Source organism: Cicer arietinum, chromosome 5, assembly GCF_000331145.2.
Source record: "Cicer arietinum cultivar CDC Frontier isolate Library 1 chromosome 5, Cicar.CDCFrontier_v2.0, whole genome shotgun sequence".
In the NCBI taxonomy this organism is placed as follows: Eukaryota; Viridiplantae; Streptophyta; class Magnoliopsida; order Fabales; family Fabaceae; genus Cicer; species Cicer arietinum.
In genome coordinates, this window is record NC_021164.2 from 63097740 (window position 1) to 63105237 (window position 7498).

Sequence of the window (7498 nt, forward strand, 5' to 3'; positions counted from 1 at the left end):
TCTTAAGCCCCATGAAATAATGGGTCGAGATTTAAAATAAAATACTTTTATAGGAGCCTAATATTAAGGATTTAATAGAAAAAAAATTAAGGGGCCTAGTAGTTAGGAACTTTTTTGACAGCTCTATCTTTCTTTTCTCGTATTTTTTAATTGTGAATTGTTTTAACTAATATGTGTATTTTTTTAGAAGTGACACGATGCTTAAACATAAAAAAATTGATGTATTTTTCAAGAAGAATGTATTCGACAAATATGAAAATCGTAAAATGGATGTGTTTTATTTGATTGAATTGTGTGAAGTTCTAAAAACTTGTGAAAATTGTAAAACTTGTGAGAACTGTAATTCTGACATTTTCAACTTGTCTACTCCGTATGAATTGTGTGAAACTATAAAAAAAAACTATATAACTTTTAAAAATTTCAATTATAATATTTTAGTTAATATTTGTCACTCCCGGCTTCTCCGATATTTTGTGCAAGATCCGCCACTGATTATGCCAGAGGCGGAAATTGAACTAAGACTATTTTATCACTCTCTTCCTTGATTAACTATTCCACGTCAACCACCTTAATATGGTATGAAAGAACATCATGACTTGCCCCTCGTATCAAACTCGATATCTGAGAATAAATATCGTTCATTTGCGTCTTTTTATAGCTGTCTAATCTTTAACAGTATTGTCAATTATGTTATTATCGTCCTCTCTTTTCTCTCTATAGAAAATAATAAATTTTTGTTTATCTAAAATCGAACCTGTACCTAACGGATAATTACTATCCTCTTCATTCATTTCAACTATTAATTGAATCTCAATTGATAGTAATAACGAATAACCGGTGATAATTATGTCTAAATACCTGAGTTTAAGTTTTGTCGACTATCTATGTTAATTTATAAAACAGTGATTATTTAATTTGACGAGATTGAATAGTTTTTCAATTCAATGGACAAAGTCTTATTTTGATAAATAAAATTTGATATTTCCTATTTGCTGCTAAGATTTACTTATGTACAATATATTGTGTCAGGCAAAATGATGATTTGATTATATATATATTAATTAAATTTTGAACTTTTTTTAGCTAAAATATTTTGAACGTTATGAATTAATTTACATACAATCAATGCCATTCATTATGTCATTATTGTTTTATTTTGAATATCGCATATACGGTTTGAGCGATCTACTTTACACTACTTGCTTTTTTTCATCCGGAGTTTCCTTCAGAAATTTTTCCGCAGGTAATACCCAAGAATTTTGCTCCGTCTCACAACTATTTTAGGAATATTCCTACAGTGTCCTAATCCGCAGGTAATGCGGCAGGTAAACTTTTTACTTCCTGCGGATTTCCACGTGACATCGTTTCCGCAGCAACGTTCACATTTTCCCTTAGAATTTATCTACGGTAAAATGCCACAGGAAACATCTCCAGCAAAAGCCGCAGCAAAGTTTAGGAATTATTTTTGATATAAATAAAGAAGTTTTTATTTTGATATAAATAAAATATAATTATTTTTTAAAGGAAAAAATCTTGATTTAAAGGAAAAAATCAGCTTTGATTTGGAGAAAAAAGTTAATCTATTATTATTTTTTATATAACTATTTTATGAATTATTATTAAGCATCAGAAATAGAATTTATGCATAAAAATAATACTATTTAAACTTTTAAAAAATTGAAAATAAAAATTTCAATATATTTTTAATTAATTTTACTTTTTTGAGTTCTTTAACAAATATTTTTGAGACATTACTTAACATTTACATTATTTTAACTGTTTATATTTATATTATTATATATTTTAACAGTAATTTTAATAAATTTGAGGTGATATTTTTTTTATTGGATAATTAAATAAACCTAATTAAAAGGCATTGATTAATAAAATTGTAACATAGGAAGTAGAAACAGGGAGGAGTAAGCGAATTATATAAAACGCTCTTTATTCCTCTAGTTAGGGATTGCACTGCACGTTCCACGCACGCTCTGTTCCATAAAATATGTCGCAAGAAAGGTCCAAATCTCGGTGAGTATTTTCTTCCAATACTTTGTTATGCTACAGCCAACAATAATTTGTTTAACCGGTTGCTTCGCTATTAATGTATTCTTAATATAATTGGAAAGAATATGCAGAAAATAGATCTCTCGATATTGCTTGCTCTATATTGAACTTTTAATGACTAGTGTTTTGTTTTTACTTCTTTTCAGTGCTTCTTCCCTCAGAATTTGATTATCAGTGTTAGAACCCCACTATTTCTTCTTAATGCTGCTTATGATTCATGTCAGGTAACTTTATCATAAATCATATAATATGATCTATGATAGTATTGATCATTAAATTATTTGTACTAAACAATCACGTTTCCAATTATAATCAGATCCAATCTAGTTTACCTCTTCCATCAACAGATCCCCATGGACATTAGCATGATTACAGATTAAACCATGCTAAATGTACTAGGCCACAAAACCAATTTCTGCAAGGTGATTTATAAGTACCATTCATTGCAAGTGAAGAGAAATCTTAAATACCTACTATTCAATTGTTTAAGACATTTTAATGTCTCTTGAATACATGAATCAGGAATCACATGCTGAATTATGTTAGAGATTTCTCAAGATCAAAACAGAATGTGTTAATTCGTATTTTGTGCACTGCCAAACCGAGAGGCAGGATACATGGTTTTCAGATAATTCTCCAGCCCTTGGGAACAAGGTGAGTACAAGCTTTTAGTTGACAATGGGAAATGTTAGTACAAGCTTGATTTTTGACAATGGGAAATGCTACTTAACGGTGATTCTTGAGATGATTGCTGGTAATACTCTTTAATTTAAATATATTTATGTATCGAATACTAATATGTACATATACATTAACAATATGTAGGTAATTGCTTTAGCTGTTGGAGACTGGTTTTTGGACTGAGAAGGTGTTACAGTCATTGATTGTCCTTATCCTTGTGCTAATACATGTCACCATATGGTTTTCAGTTGAGCCAAAGTTCATCCATCATCATCAGTGGAGGATTAGCTATTTGAGGATGTTGGGGCAAATCCTATTTGTTTCTTAACACTTAACATCATATGTATTATTGAGCCGTAGGAGAGATCCAACTCATATTTATAGTTAGATTGTTACTATTTGTAATATTTCAAATTTAGCTTGATTATAAAGATGTCTATCCAAACAATTAAGAAAAAAGGGGTAAGTTTATTGATATATTTATGAGAATAATATAATAATACGAGTCATTTATATAGAAATTTTATAATGAGATAATCTAGTACAAATCTATGAGTTGAGTTGAGTAGGCAAAATGTATTTACTAAATTATCGAGGAATTCAAAAGTATTTTAATAGTATTCTAATTAAATACTTCAAAAATATTATATATTTTCATATACTTTTAGTTGAAATTTCAATATTTTGAAAACTAGAAAAGAACCTTTCCTGCAGATTTTTCTTTGAAAACAATATTGAAACGGATTTACCTACGGATTTTCGTTCAAAACAATGTTGCATAACGTTCGTAGGAAGCTACTGCAGACTTGTTCCGCATGAAAATTCGTAAGAAAATGCCTTAAATATATAAAATATATGCTGCGGATTTTATTGATTTTTTCTGCGGAATTATCCGCATGTACCTTACCTGCAGATGTAGAAATCCTCAGGAAACAATTATCCACGAAGGTTTTACGTGGGAAAATAGTTCCTCAAGTAAATCCGCAGGTAAACGTGTTTCCTGCGGATTTTTAGCTTAAAGCCGCAGGAAAATCCGGAGGTAAAACCTTAATTTCTAATAGTGATATGATTTCATGAGACATGACATAATTGGTTACCATATATGTTACATATAAATAATAAAAGCCTTTTAAGATATGAGTAGTGGAATGGTCATTATTGTATGTTTTTAATTTAGTATGAGTAATTTTATCATGATTATAATGTTTAAAATATTATTATTTAGATTTTACTCAATAATATTTTAATCGTCTCTTTTGATCATGCTAATTTATTTGCCTGTGAGTTATTACAGTGTGAATTAGTCTTATGGTTATTAAATGATATCATAGAGATTCAACCTACATTTGTAGGTAGTGTCTTGTAATTTAAGACATTTCCTATTTAATTTTATATATTAATTTGTCTAGTACATTTAGTAGAGTTGATGGAAATAATAAGTTGCACAAAAAAAAATCTCTCATACGGATATTTTATTCAACCAAAATTATAAAATATGTAATATAAAATTTTCCATGTGAGTTATCATCGACATAAAAGAAGATACAACTTAGTCAGATAATTACATAATTGTAACTTATTAAATTGGCTAGTAATTTTCGTTGAATCAGTTGAAGTGAAGTAACAAGTTGCACGAAGCAACCGTCGTTATATAGATTTGATTCAATGAGAATTAGAAAAAATACAGTATTGAATTGTTCATACAAATTGTTAGTTGGTCAAAAGACAGACACAATTTGGCTAAACAATTATATACTTGTATAAATATGTGATAATTATTAAGAGTTTTTATGTGAGTAATAAAGATGTCAAAAGACACTCATCATTTGACAATGCTTATTACTAATATTTTGATCATTGAGTTAAGAGTACCGCTTGCTTGCAGTAGTTAATTTCATGTCGTCAAAAGATTGCAAATTAATAGTGTGTTGGTATCTTGTATTGATCTTTTAAATTACAAATAAAGATAGCTTAGATACTTATAATTAAATTTCATGTAATTAAGTCCTTCAATTATTTGAGTGATGATAAATATACGACGATTATAAGAATATATTGTTTAACAATATTAATGGTTAGTTTTTTATCATTGCAACAAAATACTACTAACAATTAATGTTATTATCTAAAGATTTTATATTAACGTTGCAATAGACATTTTGGTGAGCATATTTTCTATTTTCGTTCTCTTTAAACTAATGTAGTTTATGTATCTACTAAATTAAATTAATTTTTATTTCTTAAAAGGTATTCATTTTATAAGAATTTCTTGTATAAGGATGGAAAAACTTGTATTCTCTCATAATTTAGAATTTCTAAATTGAGAATTAAGTATGAAAATTGAGTTTTCTCCTAAACACACATGTCATTTTCATGATATTTCAAATATATTAGAGGTGTTAATTAAATATGACATTTTTTTCTTCATATTTTCTATGATTAAATTAAAGTGTTTTTAAAGCAATAAAGTGAAAGCAAACCACTAATTGGAGAACTAGTATTTCATTAAGACTTTGAGTATATAAAATATAAGGAACGTGTTAGGTAAATACTTAATCTTGCAAATTAGTTTAAATTTCGACTATTATGTAACTTGCTTGAAATTTTAGCATTTGACATTTTTATTTTACAATTAAGTTTATAATTATTAATGTTAGAAAAGATCATTTTACAAGGTGTACAAGAAAATGGTGAAGCGAGAGAAAATAAACTAGTATTTATTTGAAAGAATAAAAAAAACCTCAAAAGATGAAGACAAATGAAGAAAATATGGGATGAACCGAAAAATGTTCAATGACGTTAAAAGATACATCAATTTATAAAATGTATATAGTCGGTAAATTTTGAGGTTTTAAAGTATTTTTTAAATTGTCATTCATTGCTTATATTTGTATTCAAAGGACAATTTGGTTGAATCATTATTTGAATAAGTTTTTTGTTTTAACTTCTATTTGAACAACTTATAATTGTATTCAAATGACAATTCGGTTGAATAATTACTTGGATAAGTTTTTTTTTTGTTTTAGCTTCTATTTGAACAGATAAAAAATATTTTACGTTTTATTTTTAATATGGGTTCAATTTGTCCTTTAAATTTAAATATTAAAGCAATTCACTTATGACTTGTGACACTCTATAATATTTGAAGGGTTTGAGAAATTTAAATTTTGAAATCCAAACTAAAGAATATTTTCTTAGACAATAAATACATAGTTCTCTGAGAATATTGAGTTTGGGGGAGATATATGGTCAAAAGAATATAATAAAGTGAAGAAAAATCTGATTCAAACCGATTCATATAGTGGCTATTAATGTAACAAATTTTGATTCTCATAAGGATATTATTGTTCTTCCTCTTAATCAAGTTGATGAAACTATTTATGAGATCAAACTCAACACCTCAACAACTAGAGTATCAAGTGTAGTAAATGATTGACTATAAAGAGAAATTCTATTTGGTAGTCCTGGAATACTTTATTAGGACAATCATGATACTTGTTGTTCATTATGATTTTTAGAGTTACATAAGATCGACGTCAACACCGTATTTCTAAATGACAATATTTATGAAACAATATGGTGTAATCAAAGGAAATTTTTATGTCAATAGACACAAAATAAATAATTTGCAAACTAATATAATTCATCTATGAGTTAACAAATAAGTTTCATTAGTGATACCACAAAGATTCATAAGGTAATTATCTCATTTGGTATTGAGATGATTGTTGCAGACTATTGTGAGTATTATAAGGTTAGTGGGAGTAAGTTTATAGTTTTAGTATAATTTATTAGATTTGCTATATTTATTTAACAATGATATATGTTTGTTGTGCAAAACTGAGATATCTCTAACGAAAGTTTACCAGTATTGAAATATCTCGGGAACGTCTCTTTTGTATTAGGCATTGTGATACTTAAAGATCATTCTCATAGTATCCATGGGTTAGCACAAAAGAGTTATATCGATAAAGTTATAAATATATTTGACGCAAAAGACATTATACTATGGGATGCCTCAATCACTAAAGAAAAACTATTTTAGTCTTAATTTTTAACCAATAAAAATATTTGAAGATTCAAGAACTTAAGTATTCCTCTATGCTTTTGTTGTGGCGAGCCTTATGAATAATCTTATTTATACGCATTTGGGAATAGCTTATATAATAAGATTATACGACAGATACTTGAGCAATTCGTGTTTGAAGAATGACAAAAATAACCATAAGGATTGTTAAGAGAACAATAGATTGTATGATCACAAATCAGAGATGATTGCATGTTTAATATGAATATTGAGCATGTCGTGATGAATTAGAATGTAGTTCTAACACATTACACTTATTGTTTGGAAGAAATTGGTGAAAGAACAGGAGAATAACAATTCTTCTCAAATGTTTGATTTTGTAAAGAAATTTCAAAAGTTTCTTACCACTCATACACGTTGTCTCCTCTCTTAAAGGTTTAACTCCATCTAATTTATCAGATATGTTGTATTCTTAATGGATCCTTGATTCTAGAGCATCACGTCATATGACATATGATCATTAGTCATTTATGTCTCTAAATCTTACCTCATCCACGTCACTTATGACAGTTAATGACAATCACATGTCATTAGTAGACACTTGGTCTATCTCCACATTTATTTGTCTTTCTTTGATATTTATTATATTCCTAATGTCATTCTGAATCTTGTTTCTATGAATCAATTGTGTGATTTTGGTTACTCAAATATGCTCCATTTTACTCA